This window comes from Lygodium microphyllum, unplaced genomic scaffold (assembly GCF_053477565.2).
Source record: "Lygodium microphyllum isolate KBCC unplaced genomic scaffold, Lygodium_microphyllum_v1.1.10 scaffold_70, whole genome shotgun sequence".
NCBI classification, from domain to species: Eukaryota; Viridiplantae; Streptophyta; class Polypodiopsida; order Schizaeales; family Lygodiaceae; genus Lygodium; species Lygodium microphyllum.
Genome location: NW_028229553.1, coordinates 408789 through 426423, shown reverse-complemented (window position 1 = coordinate 426423; position 17635 = coordinate 408789). Strand labels below are relative to the sequence as shown.

At 40.9% G+C, this 17635-nt stretch overlaps 1 pseudogene; it reads right to left on the bottom strand.

Annotated features, from left to right (window-relative positions):
- LOC148008722 (uncharacterized) overlaps positions 1 to 8993 on the bottom strand; it is a 150346-nt pseudogene extending 141353 nt beyond the window's left edge.
- Between the last annotated feature and the right edge of the window lie 8642 nt (positions 8994 to 17635).

The following is a 17635-nucleotide window of genomic DNA, read 5'->3' as shown; positions in this document are numbered from 1 at the left end:
GAGCTTTCTAGACATCCTTTCCGATGGACTGCTAAGACGTGTCCTGGATGATTCTATTGGACACGCTATATACGAAGGGAAGGAAAAGAAAACTCATAAAGGACGATGGAATTTCAAAAGGGAGTTCGCAAAGCTGCATCTAAGACGGAAAGGCCGCATTCGCGATGGCTCCTAAGAAAACCCAAGGCGCAATGGCAGGAGGATTGTCTCCTAGCATCCACATAGACATCTCACCACAAGTCCAGGTTCTTCTTCCTAATTTTTATTTTTCATTGTTATAATTCAATCGTGCATAGATAATTTTTGGAGATAGGATGCACTTTCTGTCTTAAATACTTTGGTTAATTTAAAAGAATCAGCTTACGACGGACAAGTTTGATCATTAGTATTTTTAATAAAACGAACAAAATAAAGTGAGCAAAAAATTGATATGCATTTCTAGCAAGTAGTTTTTGTGCATTTCAATGAATTGAACTTTGATTAATGTCCATATTAACAAAATGGAATTAAGATAGTGCACTCCGTTTAGGCATGGAAGTATAAATTGCATGTCACATTATTAGGACATATCTTCTTCGCAATAAGTCATAATGGAAAGTGCTAAGAATCTATAGGAAAGTGCAAGGCATGAAATGATTCTTAAGTTGAATAACTCTAGTCAATTGGTATAAATATCGTTTTTCAACTGCATAATTATTAGAAAAGGCTGCATGTTTTAGCATGAATCTTGTTCGTAAGTTATAGGATGATTAATTGGAATTAGGCTATAACCTAACCTAGGCTTGATCTTAAATCGGAAAGTTAGGATTTGAAAATCAACTTATGCATAGATAATAAGTCATGTGGTTAGGGAAATGATAGCGTAATTATCTTCAAAAGTAGATAGGTTTAAATTGGCATAAACCTAAAAACCTAAACCTGCGGTGTACTCGTTTTAGAAAGAGTTAATTCAATTTCAAAGAACTAACTAGGATTTAATACGTGACCTAGTTGCACGTATTGCTAAATCTGGAACTCCTATATCCTAATGACTTGCACACATTCACGGAATGTAGGGACATTGGAACATACTTGAGAAGTGATCTAGGGTTTTTCCCTAAGAATCTCTAACTAAAAAAAAAAAAGTTGGAACTTGGAACCCTAGGACTGACAACGTCAGCCTAATGTAATCATGAACAGATTATTTCGTGACCCCATTCGAAGGGTAAATAGTCCCATAGCTTGATGCGACACTTGTGCAACAAGTAGTAGAGTCGCACGATCTTGTGAATTGATCGCAAGGAAATGGCCAAATTCCTTGGAATAAGGTTGGCAAACTCTTATGCAAGTTATCTTGCAAGAGGATGAATAATCATCCTAACATAGTATCTTTCTTGGGTAAAGATAATTGTTTGAAAGCAAAAGACCAACCAATAAATTGGGATAACATATGAACTTAAGAGATTGATCAAGTCAGGTTAATAGGGTACGCCCTAACCCAGGATATAGGGGATCTTCCCAAACCGCAATTGATCTCGGATCGAGTGCTGCATGCATTTGGAAAGAAGGATTCACTCCTTAGCAGTTGGCCAACAATAAATGACCAATGGAAATGTTTGTGCTTGTTACAGATTTAAGAGCATTGTTTTGTTTTGTTTGATCAAAGAATTAAAAGATAAATGGATATCTAATGCTTCAGGTTGAAGGCCTGAAGGGAAAGGAAGCTTCAGTTACACCCGACTGCCTGCCTGACCCTAACCAAGGGGGTTGTTAACCGTGCCGGGAAGGTGGATCGGACCCGCCGTGAGAGGTCTCTCCGTTAAGCGCTACTTGGAGCAGGAGGACGCTTGGGTGCCATGGGGCTCTGGCCGTAAATCCCTCACCTTCCGGGCCCTGCACAAGAGGCTAACATGACTCGGGATTGGATCTCGAGACCCACATACTAGTCTATGGGCAGAATCTTGGATTAGTGATCCCTGTGGATTGTTGGTTAGCCTTCGGCCGAATTGTGGATAAGCCTACGGGCTGGACTTTATGTATTTCAAAGATAAATATGATAACCTGTTAACAAGGAACTTGTTTGACATTGCTTTTCTATGTCAAGTGATATGATTACGTGAAGGAACCAGTGCCTAACAGATTAATTAAGGAAGCTGATTGATACATGTCCAACTAAATGTGTTAGGTAATTAAATAACTAAAACAACCTGAGAAAAGTGCGGAGGATGTGGCCATAGGTCTGCCGTCCTACGGATGGGTGGTCACGGTTGGTCGGGAAATTTTCTCAAATCACGATGGATAGCCAGAAGATTGTCAAAGAACATGAACAACAAGAGCATTGACCTAGAGTTATAACTGATCCCGATTTACACTGTTTTAGGGGAACGGAATGGGACTAAGCCTTATGGCAGAGAGATTGAGCTTTGCATCCCTCTCGTTTCCCATTCTCCTTGAACCAAGTGCAGCGTGAATCCGCTTTGGACTGGCATTTGTGTGTAAAGTAGTTCGCTTGGGTTCGAAGCTAGTTGCCGTTAAGAAATGACCAATAGGGAAAACCCTAATTCAGGTCGGTCCTAAATGGGAATGGTCGGAATACTTCTGCTACGTGGCAGACGCGGAGAGTCCTAGATTGCAAACCCTATAACATTCCATAGGAGTGCTAGGCGAAGGTTTCTAGACATCCTTTCCGATGGACTGCTAAGAGTGTCCTGAAGATGACAGGTGGACACGTTACAAGATGCCAAACTTCAAACCAGGGGTCTGTACGCCTTTTTTTTTCAAAAAGAAAATATAGGCTCTTGGCCACCTAACGAGTGCACGTGTGAAGTTTTATCGTATTCCGATAAAAGGTTATGGATTTACGATCACACAATGGACAGTGCGTATGAAGCTACATTAACCTGGTTTTGTTGTTTAAATGGGTTAAAAGTTCATTCTTCTTCTCATTTTCACATCTTACTTTCTTTGTTTCTTTCATTCTCACACCCCCAATCTCTGTCTCTTCTCCATCTTGCCCTCCTCGAGCTTGCATGGCAGGCACCAAGCAAGCATGTCCCCATTTCTTGGCCATGGGAAGGTCTCATACCAAAGCCCGCCACCTGGAGCACAAGGTGGAGCCTCCCCTAGTGCAGCAACAGGTGCTCCCCATAGAGCACAACAACCACCAGAGAAGAAGAGGAGATGGAAATTGGGCACTAACGTCCTTCAGAAGATAAGGAGAATCTAGCGCAGATATGAGCTTCTCATCCCGAAAAGATCTTTTCATAAGGTTGTTCGGGAAGTCATGCAAGACTTGGAGCTGAAAGGGATGGAAAGATTTTGGGTACGAGTGTGAGATGGCCCACTAGTAGAAAGGTAGACTACTGCAGCTATGATGGCAGAAAGAAGAGCCTACATAATGTACTACATGTACCTTCTATTACCAAGAATCTATTGTCGGTTGGACAGATGCAGAACAGAATTTGCAAGAATCTACTATCAGTTGGATAGATGATTTCAACTGATACACATGGCTGTACATTCGGAAGTACAAGGATGAGGTACTTGATGTCTTTAAGAAAATGGGTTTATAAAGAGAAATGCAAGTCAAATGGTTCGTTGGAAAGGTATAAAGCCCAGCTGGTTGCAAAGGGATATGCACAGCAATATGGCCTAGATTATGAGGAGACTTTCAGCTCGGTTGCCAAGATGGAAATGGTGAGAATAGTCATTGCATTAGCAGATTTTAAGGGCTGAAAATTATGGCAGATGGATGTCAAAAATGCATTCCTAAATGGTGACTTGCTTGAAGAGGTATATATGGAGCAACGTGAGGATTATGTACACAACCTGAGGTATATATGGATGCTGGCTAGCAACCCCATCTATCATGCTAGATCCAAACACATAGAGGTTCATTACAATTTCATAAGAGAAATGATACTTGCATGACAGATTGATCTACTTCATGTGAAGACAAAAAGATCAGGTAGTAGATATCTTTACCAAATCACTTGGTAAAGAGAAATTTGTTCGTTTCAGGGGTCTCCTTGGAGTACAACAACTAGTATGAGCTCAAGAAATGGAGTTTGAGAAGGGGGAGGAGGAGCGTGATTCTTTTGATCTTAAAACACCCCCATCCATTGAGATTGAGGGTGAAGACAAGAAAGAAGAGATAGAAGATGACTTATACGTAGGTAAAAATAAGAAGGAAGAAGTAGAGCTTAGAGACACTACCACTCCCTATATGAGTATTTCCGCCTTCAACACCATGGTATAACTCTTACAAATGTCCAAATTCTCCACCAAAAAGCCTTGAACAAGTTTGGAATAAGCTAGAGTGAGCAGAAGATCAATGGGACTTATTCATACCTCACGGTCATGACTATAATGAAAGCTTGAAGTGAGGCTCTTTTTCTTGGGCCTAACAAGTTATAAAAAAGCTCATTGAGTAATACTTTTTTGAATTGATTATATCTAGCTTTTGTAATCACAAGCTCTTTTTCTTCTCGGGCCTAAGCAAGTGATAAAAAAGCTCCTTGCGAAATACATTTTCGAATTAATTATATCTAGCTTTTGCAATCAAAGGATTCAATATTTTTAAAAAAATTTGATACAAAATTTTTAGACATTAGGTGTAGGTGACATTGGCAAATGAATTATGCAAGAATGTTTAGTACATATAGCTAGAAGGGTGGCAGGGCTGCATGCCCTGCCATCTAATTTTTTCCCCTCTATAACCGTCGCTATTTGCATCAGAAATTTACTTTGTAACCGTTGATATTCGCGTCTCTATTAGCGTTGCTATTTGTATCACTAACCTAATTAGCGATGCAAATAGCGACAAATCGATCGGCTGATGACGGGGGTAATTTTTTCCATGAATAATTCCATCGCTTTAAACATTGTTATTGGGTCTATATGTTGTAGTGAGGAGATCTTCACATGCATGTCTCCAGATCAGATGGCGAGATTCAGAGACATGGCAGACCAAGAGCTGCCTCGGACACCATCAGGCCGCTCTATTAGATCTAGTTCAGCACGATTTGATGCTTCAGTTTCAACTAGATGAGGTTGATGCTCCAGATTTGGGCCAGACGGAGGGAGTGGTTCAGAGGGATGGTGCAGAGATCCAAATGCAATGAGCCTGCGGTCGGCTCGCGATACAAGTGCTACTCCTTGCTCTCGTGGCGGTTCGAGAGAGCATGACTCAGGTGGTTGCTGTGGAGGCACGGACGCGGTGTCCCTGTCTCGTCGTTCTACTGGAGTTGCGTCACCTCCGAGATTTGTCACACCTGTGGGGACGTCTACTCCACTCACTCCAGCTTTTGCTCAGTGGTTCGCAAGTGGCACCCCTATGGGTGCTACTGTGATAGATAATACCGTGGTCGGTACACTAGATATATAGGGGTCTCCTGGATATGCCCAGGAGCGTGGTCGTAAGTGGGAGAAGATCCATCTTAGGCATACCCCAGAGAGGTATGCCTACCTTGTAGATGATAGGTCAGGAGCCATCATCATGAATGATGAGGGGAGGAGGGTAATGGCTCGCATGAGAGAGTTGTGCTAAGTTTTTCGGCACAACGTCTTGGATCATTGGAAGAACATACTAGAGGGGAGCAAGGACTACTTTGTAGCATCCTTGCATGAGGAGTTTCCAGTACCAGGCGCAATAGATAGGTTTTTTACGAGTTGGATGATGGAGTGCATGCGTGCATATATGTCACACAGATGATCGGACGCACTCAAGGTACTCAAGAGTGGGGATTCAAAGCCCAAGTGGCTAGATGCGGAGGATTGGCGCCGACTCGGGGAGGAGGCTACAGATTCTCTAGGATGTTGGAGACAACAACGCGAGGCAGCGAGGATACGATTAGAGGCCAGAGTAGTCCATCATATTGGGAGTGGCGGCCACAGGACATATCTAGAGAACTTTGTAAGTTTTTCTTTTGTTTTGCTTGCTTATTTTTTTTCAATATCCTTTGTACTGAAAATTGTGTTTCTAACAGTTGTATTTTTTTTTCTTTGTAGTACTCCATTACAAATTGCGATCCGACCGTCCTTGAGACTCGATATGCAGAGAGGCACAGTCTCACTGCATTGATCGATCGATTGTATGGACGCAGCGGCCCTGTAAGTCACTCATCTTTTTTGTCTGTAGTTACCATGTTTAATTAGAATCCCTTATTGTATAGTGGACTGATATGTAGTTGTTTCTTTTTTTGCAAAGTCCATTCGATGCTCCTTTGCGGCGGGACGAGGTTTTAGATGGCGATGATCTATAGCTCGCCCTTAGATCCGTGGAGCTCACACACCCTTTTTTTTTGGTTATGCGATCTATGTAGACATTTTCTATGTAGTAGTAATATCTTGCCATGATTGTACCAGTCGCTTTCATTATGCGATCATATTTATTTCATGTATCAGTGTTATGATTTGAGTATACTTTGTCTTTATTTACATGAGCATTGTACACATTTATGAAACTATTTTGTATGGCCCAAATAAAGCACATAATTGTCCTCACTACAAAAGAAAGGCCCTATAGACACGCACTGTACATGTGAAATAGCGGGCGTGTTTATCAGCGTGTCTATTCACACTAGTATATAGAACGCGTCTATATACCCGTGTTTTTAAACGCACCTATAGATGCAAAAATAAATGCACATATTTTTCATTTCTCATAAAGTCCCTAAATATGACCAAACATCTTAACAGCTAGTATTTTTTTGAATACATTACCAACTTTACTTCTTTCTGAGTATTACAAATATACATTCAATCATTCAAAGCTAATTATATATGCTACAATGAATGACCAATCTCATCTTCAATGAGATCGGCCCTTGGTAGACTATCTACCTCTAGGTCTATGTTACCAATAGACAATGAAAAAATAAGTCTATCCCACTATCAGATGTATTGCTATGCTCAATTTCTTCATCATCATATGCAACCATATTGTTATCATCTTCTGCACTTCCTTGAACATCCTCGCGGGGATCATCTTGCCCTGCATCATGTATATCATCGATCATGGCATCATCATGTGCATCATCATTGATTGTATCATCATTGATTTTTGGATTGTCATCAATTATCTCTATGTTGGTAGCATTGCCATATATTGGTTTTGAACGATTAAATATGTGGATGATGTGCCACCATCGGTTATTGTTTACCATTGGGTGATACACAACCTGCATTTAAAAAACAAAAAGTAAGCAACTTAGATATTTATTGTATTTTGAGAATGTATCAAGAAGTAATATATATAAAAGTAAACAGCTTCTAATATACCTGCTCGCATTGTTGAGGTAGTACAAATGTGTCATTCTTGCCTTGGTGAAATTTTGTAGAGTCAATCACTACAAAACCACTTGGATGACGTCTAATTGTGCAATGCTCACCCGTTGTTACTACTTCTTTAAACCACTTTACATCTAGTACATATATAAAAAATCGCCTAAAGTCAAGCTTCAAAATATCTTGGATCAAGCCACAATAACCTTCCATGGTGCCATTGGTATCCTAGAAGTTTGCAAGGATACCACAATCCTAGGTATTTCTCTTATCATCTATACGTTGAGTTCAAAAATGTTTGCCTTCACACCAAATAGCATTGAACAATGTGCACTAGTAGTACATTGTTGAGATCATATTAATGATTTAGTTAAAGATGAAACATGTGAAATTATTATATCATATATAATGAAAGATAATTCAATTATACGTATGTCTCACCTTTGATAAGCAACCTCGTGTGTATTCCCACTCCTTTTGCGATATATCCATCACCTCCTCTTTTTCCATCTTCTCCATTTCTTCATGTAGCCAATCTATATCAATATGACATGGAAGCGCACTTAAATGTTTTGGATATGAGACATTACATCCATGTCTAGCACGAAATGCTTGCCTTTTGCTTACTCTTCTTGCCCGTGCTTCTTTATATAGTGTTACCCATTTGCTCATTACTTTGCTGTTAAGCACACAAAATACATTTAACTTATGAAGTTCCTCTTTCATTAGCACTTTTCTCCTTCCTTTTCCTTGAGGTATTATAGAGGTCATCCTCAAATCTTCATCATCTTTCCATATCATGGTAAAGAGGGGTCCACTTTAGTAAGATATTCAGATATTTGTACAAGGGATGATTGCACTAACCAACCCTCAGCCATGCTTCCCTGGGGCTGTGCATTTTACCTTACAAAATCTTTTAGAATTTTCATAAAGCGCTCTAGAAAAAACATCCACCTTGCATGAACTATCCCACAAATTGTGATTTCATCAATCAGATGTACGAGTAAGTGTACTTGAGTAGTCAAAATGGAGCAAGGAAAAGTTTCCTCCACCAAAAAAACCACCTCAATGGACAATACTCGAGCCTCTTGCAATGTATTTGGATCGATTTCCTTCAAACTCACAAATCTACCAACATGCAATTGAGAACGATGATTAGTTTTGTCCATAAATTCAAGCAGGTTTACTATGTGATGTACGTAATATGTAAACTAAAAAATAAGTATAAAGTATACATACCTCGCGAGCTCACCCATCTTGTAAATGATATCACACACATCTTTCGAAACACAATGGGATATGCTAGTAGGAAGGATGAATTGTATGTAAATATTCATACATTGTTAATTAGTCTACATAGTTACTCCACTAATTAATATATTTATGGCTATGAAAATCCTTAGCTGAATAATTTTGTGCGAATCATGAGACTTTAAACTGGATAGTTGCTCCACACCTCTTTTCTTTTTCTTTATGAAGGCTCCCTTGAGGTATCTTATATATCCTGTGGGAGTTCAAAAGCTACATATCTGTTGCTTCACCATCTTTTCTTCGGTCTTCGACAACATCCAAGGTGCACGCGGTAACTCGATCTTTCCTTTGGATCCGATGCGTGGCCAAGCTCGTCTCATATGTCCAATGCTATGTAAATCCTCCCTCACATTGATAGAATCATGAGCCCCAATTAAGTGATCCCATAATGTAGAGGCAACCTTCTTGAATATATGCATGGGGTCCAATAGGTGATTGATCTTGAGTTCACTCCAATATGGGAGACCAAAAAATATAGAGAATCTAAGGCACAAACAATATATTATTTCTTGTTCTCGTAATGGAGTGTACTTTAAAGACAAACAAAAGAAGTAAACTAGTTACCGACTCATGACGAGTGGAGGATGATCATTGGCGCGTGTCCAAGTGTCCTTCCAATCTTGAATGGTCAGAGATTGTGGAGTTCTTCCATTAGTGGGGGGTGTATATTCGGGGTGGTCAATAGGAAGAAAATGATGATGATTGTCATAGATAACCTTCTTCAAGCGTGCCGGTCTAGAAGAAACCAGAGAGGGACCGCAAATTGGACATGCATGATATCATGATGTAGTTAAACTTGTAAAAACAAGTGGGTTAATGATGACATATATTTGATTAAGGGTAAAAATGAATAAAATAGAGTATGCAACTACCTGAACACTCTCCATAGCCTGGAAAGTCATGCATGGCCCACAACAACATCCCCTTTAAAGTGAAATCTCTAGAGCACAATGATGCACTCACATCTTGCACCTCAATACCTCTCCATAGTGTCAAGAATCGCGTGGTGGAGGGGGTTGCTCAAGATGCTGCGCCGAACACACACAGAATGCACAAGGAGAAGCTCACTCAAGAGACAAGAAGAGAGATGGAGGCCTAAACGTTTTCTTGCTGATTTCTTCTTCTTCTTCCACACACTTTACAATGTACACAAAGTATAGATAAGATACAACATAAAAGGAAAGTGGCCTACTAAGTCAAACAATGCATAACCGACTACACTAGTCGACTGGCGCTATAACTATGCCAGCTGTAAATAGATGTAACAACCTGAATATAATAAGTAATGAGTCAGTGGCCATGTGAGAGTCATAATGACCACTGACATGCTAAGTGTAGACGTGTGGACCCATCTAACCAGGCGGTCCATCATCCATGTCCACATGTGTTGAGCTTGTCATCTCAACACATAGCATTTCTAGCTCCTCGATCAAAAGCTCTAAGTAAACGTCCATGTTTTTTACTTTGTGTTTTCTAGGAATCAAAAGGGACAACATTACATGTTTTTTTATTGCCATGGATGGAGGGATATTATAATTCACCAATGCCACTGGCCATACACTATATGAGGTGCTTTTGATGCCAAATGGATTTATTTCATCTAATCCTAGACCAAATCTCAAATTTCTGGGCTCTTATTTGAAAGTAGGCCACAAATTGTCTACATGTTACCAAGTTGGTGTGTCTGAAGGAATTCTCCACTTTCCATCACTTGAATGGTGACTAGCATGCCATGATATGAGTCTAGCAATAGATTCACACTTAAACATTCGGGGGATTCACTATATATATATTCTCTATATAACGTGCATTCATGGCCTATTTATAAATATCCTAATCTGTGAATTTTTCTTCAATAAAACACAACTCTTTTCTATTCAATATGTAAGTAACCCCTTTATATGACACCCTTCTCTATGTAAAAAATGTATAAAAATGGTGTTTTTAAAACCCCTTATTTTGAACTCACATTATACATACATATATTCATGAGTGACCCCCCCTCCCCCCCCCCCCCCCCCGAGCTTAAACATAAGTTGAATACGTGGAATAATAGGAAAATGTCGCAAAACCTTACGAGGCACATCCATTGATTTCATCTCCTGGTTGTATCTTGGTTCACCATAAAATAGAAAACTGTCGTGTAGATGCATGATCCCCATGAAACAAGATACAATCATTGACACATGCATGAATTTTAACGTAATCAAGGCCTCCAAGAGATGTCAAGAAACGCCTTGCTTGCTCCCTTCTAGTTGGTAATTTATTTCCATTTGGAAGCATTTGTGACAATAACCTGCATATATTGTGCAAACAGAGTTAACAAACCGCGAATATTGTAACGTTCTAAATTTTTTTCCTATAAACTACCTCTAATAGGAAATGAGGGTAATGATATAACATTTTTTTAAAATGATAATGGATTTTTTTTTTCCTTATCCCCCCCAGCCAACGGTCGTGCTGGAGGGGAAGAGGGAAATAGAATGCCGAGCAAGCTCCTTGCTGGAGATTTCTCACACTGGGAGGCATGCCTCTCGACACATAGGAGAGGAAGCATCTCCCTCCCCTCCCCTATTTAAATTGTGAGGGCGGCCGGAGAAAGGAAAAAGGACAAAGAGGAGACGGACACTCTACAGCATCGTGAGGGGAGAGAGAGATCAAGGACGGGCTCGTTGCTACTTCTGGGAGTGGAGATGGGCCGTTGATGTCCACCGAAGGCAAGGACGGCGTCACCTCTGCTGTGAGGCCACGCCCAGCCATCAACCACCGCCAATTCGGCATTGAGATTTCCCCCTCCAGCCACGTATCTAAAAGAAGCCGTAGAAGCTTCTGAGGGGAAGCTTCTAAGGGGGCTTTATAAGCCCCCTTCCCCCCCCCCCCAAAAAGAAGAGTTCAGACCTTAAAGGTCTAAACTCTTATCACCCCTCCCCCCCCCCCCCGGCGGTGTTTTATCCCTTAAGCCTTTCCCTTAGGCTTTAAAACCCTTTCTTCCCCCATGTTTTTACCCCCTTAGCCCCCTTCCCATGGATGTTGGAAACCTTTCCTTTGGCCCCCCGTGTTTAAAAATTTCTTCTAGCCTCCCTTCTCTTGAGGCATCTTGAAACCCCTTCCTGTGACCTCTTGAAACCCTTTCCTCCAAACTTGCCTAAGGGTCCTTAGACCCTTACTTATAACCTTTAAGGTTACTATTTCCCTTGGAGTTTCCCCCTTAGGGCTTTCCCCCAATAAAAGGGTTTTGACCTTTAAGGTCTTATCTCCCCAGTTTTTTTTAAATCCTCCTTAAGGCCCTTCCTTTGGTCTTGAAACCCCATGCAAAAATACCCTTGGAGCTTTGTTCTTCTTTCCCACTCGTAAAAGAGAAGAGAGTGTTGAGGGCTTTTAACACCTCCCTTTCCCACTCAAAAACCCTCGTAAGGGATTCCACACTTTATTTATTCCTCGTTTGTGCGAGTCATTATAAGGCCATTAAGCCCCTCCCATGGCTTTAATGGGTCTTATCCGCAAAATATTTTGAAACACCCCTTCTTTCGAAATCCCTACTTCAAGGAGGGAGCCTTTCTAAAACTACTTTCGACGGACGGTGCACGGGAGCGACGGTGGAATTCCAAAGAGGAGTTGTAAAGCTACTTCCACGTCCGAAAGACTACAATTGCGATGCCTCCTAAGAAAGTCCAAGGGGCAGCCACGGGAGGATCGTCTCCCAGCATCCACGTGGACATCTCACCCCAAGCCCAGGTTTTCCTTCCTAATTTTTATTTGGTATTGTTATAATTCAATCACGCAAGGTTAATTGTTAGAAATAGGATATGTTTTTGTCCTAAATACTCACGACGAAGGGACTTAGTCACTCTTTCAATAAAACATGCAAAATAAAGGAAGCATAAGTGTATTTCTAGCAAATAGCTTTATGCAATGAAATGAATTATAAACTAGATTATTGTCCATTAAAATAGTATACTTCGTTTAAGCCTAGAAGTATAAACTGCATATCGCACTATTAACCCATATCCTCTTCGCAATAAATCATCATGGAAAGTGCAAGTCATGAAATGATTCTTACGATGCATAACTCTAGGCAAATTATCGTTGTCAACTGCATAAACTATCAAGAAAAAGATTGCTTGTTTAGCATGAATTTTATTCGCAAGTTATAGGAAGATTAGTTGGAATTAACCTAATCTATGCCTGACCTTAAATCGACAAGTTAGGGTTGAAAGAGCAATTTATGCATAGACAACGAGTCATGTGTTTATGAAATGATAACGTAGCTATCTTCTAGAGTTAAACAAATTGGTATAAACCTTAAAACTGTGGAGTACTCATTTAGAATGGGTTAAATTCCAATAAATTCACTAGAAATTAATACGTAACCTAATCGCTACGTATTGCTAAAATTGAAACTCCTATACCCTAAATACTTGCCCACTTTCATTGAAACGTAGGGACAGTGAAACATATTTTGAAAGTGAGCTAGGGTTTGTCCCTAAGAATCTACAAGATGGAACTTGGAAACCCTACGTCTAATGACGTTAGCCTAATGTAATCAGGAACAGATTGTTTCGTGACTCCATTCGATGGGACACTTGTGCAACAAGTGTGGAGTCATGTGATCTTGTGATTGGATCACAAGGGAATGGCCAAATTCTCGCAACGAGGATGGCAGGTCCTTACGCAAGTTATCTTGCAAAAGGAAGAATAATCATCCTAATTTAATATCTTTCTTGAGTAAAGAAGATTAATTGGAAACTAATGACCAACCGATAAACTGAAATAACCAACGAACTTGAGGTTTGATCAAGTCGGATTAATAGGATACACCTTAACCCAGGATATAGGGAACCTTGCCAAGTTGCAAGTCATCCCGGATCGAGTGTTGGATACATTCGAAAGGAAGGATTCATTTCTTAGCAGTTTGCCAACAAAAATGAACAATGGAAATGTTTGTGCTTGCTACAGATTTTAGAGCATTGTTTGGCTTTGTTTGATCAATGAATTAAAAGATAAACGGATATCTATACTTCAGGTTGAAGGCCTGAAGGGAGAGGCAGCTTCAGTTACCCCCGACTACCTGCCTGACCCTAACCAAGGGGGTTGTTGACCGCACCCGGAGACCCCACTGTGAGAGGTCTCTCTGTTGAGTGCTACTTGGAGCAGGAGGACGCTTGGGTGCCAAGGGGGGCTCTGGCCGTAAATCCCTCGCCTTCTGGGCCCTTCACAAGAGCCTAACATGACTCGGGATTGGATCTCGAGGCCCGCATACTAGTCTACGGGTGGAAACTTGGATTGGTAATCCCTATGGATTGTTGGATAGCCTTCGGGCGGATTGTGGATAAGCCTACGGGCTGGAATCTTTGTATTTCAAAGATAAATATGATAACCTGTTAATAAGGAACTTTTTTGATATTGTTTTTCTATGTCAAGTGATAAGATTACGTGAAGGAACCAGTGCCTAATCGGTTAATTAAAGAAGCTGGTTGTTACATGTCCAACTAATGTGTTAGGTAATTAAATAACTAAAACAACCCGAGGAAAGTGCGGAGGATGGGCCATAGGTCCGTTGTCGAAGGGTTTTCGAAAGAAAAGTCGTGTCTACAGAAGACCTTGATAAATTTCAAGATGAAAGATCAATCAAGCACATTCAAATTTCATTCAATGTACCCTCAAGTCATGAGTGAACTGTTCATTTTCAAGATGAAAGATCAATGGAACCAATATTGATTGGTATGGCATAGGGCTGATGACATCCTTGTCAAAAAAAATAGTATAGAAGGTTGGCTCTTCTTCTTCATCCAGACAAGAGTAAATTTTCAGGAGTAGAGTCCGCTTTTAAGCTGGTTGGAGAAGCGTCACAGATCTTGTCGGACAAATAACAGAGATCGGTTCATGATTCCAAAAGGACAGCATGTTTCTTCTAGCTTTGTGACTGCATGCTCATCTTGTCAAGGTAGATTTCCAGTGATGTTGAGGTTCTTTGAACCGAAATGAATGCAGGAAACATCATCGAATGACAGCCACAGTATTTCAGAAGCACAACATCGATGAAGGGTAGAATGGTCTTTTTAAGCACGTTCATGGGAGCTTCAGGTGTCCTCCTCCTCGTCTTCGGCATGATAATCAACAGGTCTTCAGAGTACAATTCCTCAGTTATTGCAGCAGGGTTGTCTTCATCGAGCTCACCGTTCTTCTTCTTCATTCGTTCATTAGATTCCTTTCTTCATTATCGTCAGCGTGATCTTCTGACATGACATGTTGATTTTGTTATTTTCTACAGATCAGAGCTCATCGATGACTTCCTTTGTCTTCAGCAGAGGTCCCCAATGCTTCATTCCGTCAGTTGCCGCAACTTCCTCTGATTGTCATAGAGTCTTTGTCATCGACTCCAACTGCTTTGCAATGTACTGCGCCCCCTTCTCTCTGTCCTGAAAACTTTCCCCCCTATTCTGTAGCCCTCCGATTGGTGAAAAAAATCTTCATTTTCCTTCAGTAGAGCTCCCCGTCCTTCTCTATGTCATCCTTTCATCCATCATCACTTATTCTTTCCCTCTGTCCTGAACTCCCCTTCGAAGTTGCAGAGTCCCTCTGATTGCCGAAAAATCTCCCCTTTCTCTTCCGTAGAGCTTCTTGAGATCGTCTTCCTTCAACAAGAATCAAAGCAGGTTCCCTTTCATGTAAGCCCGAAGCACAGGTCGTAACCTCTCCATTTGACTGAGAATTTTTGTCTCCTCCAGCTCCACATCTCAAATATGTAGGATCCTCTTATCCAAGAAAATCCTTTTTGATTCATATCCTCTCCGCTTGCGATTCCTCTGCTTCCTGCTCTGCTCTTCTCAATTAAGCCTCTTCCCTAGGCATTCAATCCTTCACAATAGGCTCTAGAAAAGCGGCCTCTAAAAAAGCATACAAGCCTTCATCTTGATGCTCTAACCCACATCACAAGTCTAAGCCAAGACTGCTTTACCTTGGAACCTCGAGTACTTTGGTGCAAATCATTTTGTCGCCATCCAATGCGATTTTCTTCAATGAACTTGAGTACTTGGAGAGTAGAAGACAATGAAACTTTGAATTATCCATCACTTTACTCCACCTTTTTTGGTTGCTTCAGCATGCAAGACTTCTCCTATTTCTAAGGTTCCATTGGCACCAGAAGCCTTAACCCCTTAACAAACATGACAGCTTCCACAGTCAGACCTTCCACTTGCATCTGTTCCAAACAGTTCAGCACTTGTCTATGAAGCCCACATTCTACATATCCTGAAATAAGTGTAGCCCATGAGACTACATCTCAAGTTACCAATCTATCAAAAACTCCCTGTTCTTCTACAAGCATGTTACATTTAGCGTACATGTCAATCAAAGCATTACAGATAAGTTCCTCTAGCAAAACCCCTCTTCACTATATTACCCACGCAAAATAAAAATGCAAACATAACGACTAAGTATGTACAAAGTATCAAATCCCACACACACAACTTTTGGGTGGATTTCACACCTCGGATGCGCAGCAGTACGACATCCACCCCCTCTAATCCTGCGCATCCTCCGGATGGGCCAACTACCCATGATCATTATCATCAAGATCCACGAACAGATCAATCTCTTCATTGTGTATTTCCAGTATATCAACAAGATTATCTATCATATCATCTGTCTCTTCTATTGAAGTTTCTTCTTGTTGCTCTTCTCTTGCAAATTCTTCCAATACATAATCCTCATCATCTCTTTTCTTGAAAATCTTGACCCTTTTTCCTGCAATAGGCACTCTAAGCACTGTCCCATCCAATTCTATCAGTTCATATGTTGCATTATCAAAGACATGTCTAACTATGTACGGCCCAAACCATCTTTTCACCATCTTCCGAAGTGCAGTATGCTGATTTTCAAGGCTGCTATCAAAGACTAATACCCAGTCTCCCTCTTCTATTGCTCTAGGCCGCAAGCGATGCATGCTGTTAAACATGTCCTTATTTCTTAGTCTAGCAACCTTCAACCTGTAAATAGCTAGCTAAATATCCTTTGGTCTTCTCTCCAACTGCTGAATTCGAAGAGTTAAGAGCTCCTCTCTCGTCAAATCCTCCTGCCAAGGTAAAACTGACCAAGTCAAAGCACAAGTCTCATTCGGCATAACCGGTTTCTGACCATACATCAACTCTGCGGGCATATATCCTGTGGTAACACTGTGAGTCGTACGATCAGCCCACAAAGCAAATGGTAGAAGTCTCGGCCATTCTCCAATCCGTCCTCTGCATGCTTTGGCTAATGCTTTCACTATCGGCGGATGTCCTCTTTCACTCTTCCCATTTCCCTCTAGCTTGTATGCTGTGGTTAGAGCTAACTTGATTCCTAGTTGAGAGAAAAACTCCCTAGCTTCATCTGCATCCAATTCACCACGATCCGTAGTGATCTTACCCACACAGCCATACTTGCAGAAAATTTCTTCCAATAAGAACTTACACACTGCACTAGTGGTCTTCGTTCTCAAAGGTTTGCCCTCAACATGATTGGTAAGATCGTCTCTAGCCAAAACAATATATCTCATCTGCCATAGACCCATAGGCATAGTAACCAAGTCAACTACCCACTTATAATGAATGCATAGCGGATAGGTCGGATGAAGCTCATCTCGATGACGCACTACCTAATACATCTGGCAGTCTCTGCAAGTCTCTACAAAGTGAGAAACATCTCTATACATGCCTTTCCACCAATATTTCTCCTTGATTTTCTCATAAGTAGCCCACACTCCTCTATGACCAGCCCAAGGACTCTCATGAAACTCCCGCATCACCTGTAATTGTGTCTCTCTATCGCAGACAACCCGCAAAGGTAATCCACCTCTTTTCTTCAGATGCTTCCAAAGAAATCTATCCTTGAGAAAATAACCATAGGCTTTTCTTCAAATCTTCTTGAACTCTTCATCTGTCCATTCATCTCTTTTGCTTAGTATACTAAGGTACTTGCCAATCTGCAACCAATCTCCAACATAGAGTTCTTCTATGAAAGCCACAATATCATAGACATGGCAAACATGATCAACCATAGCAGCTGAAATTTCTGCATCATC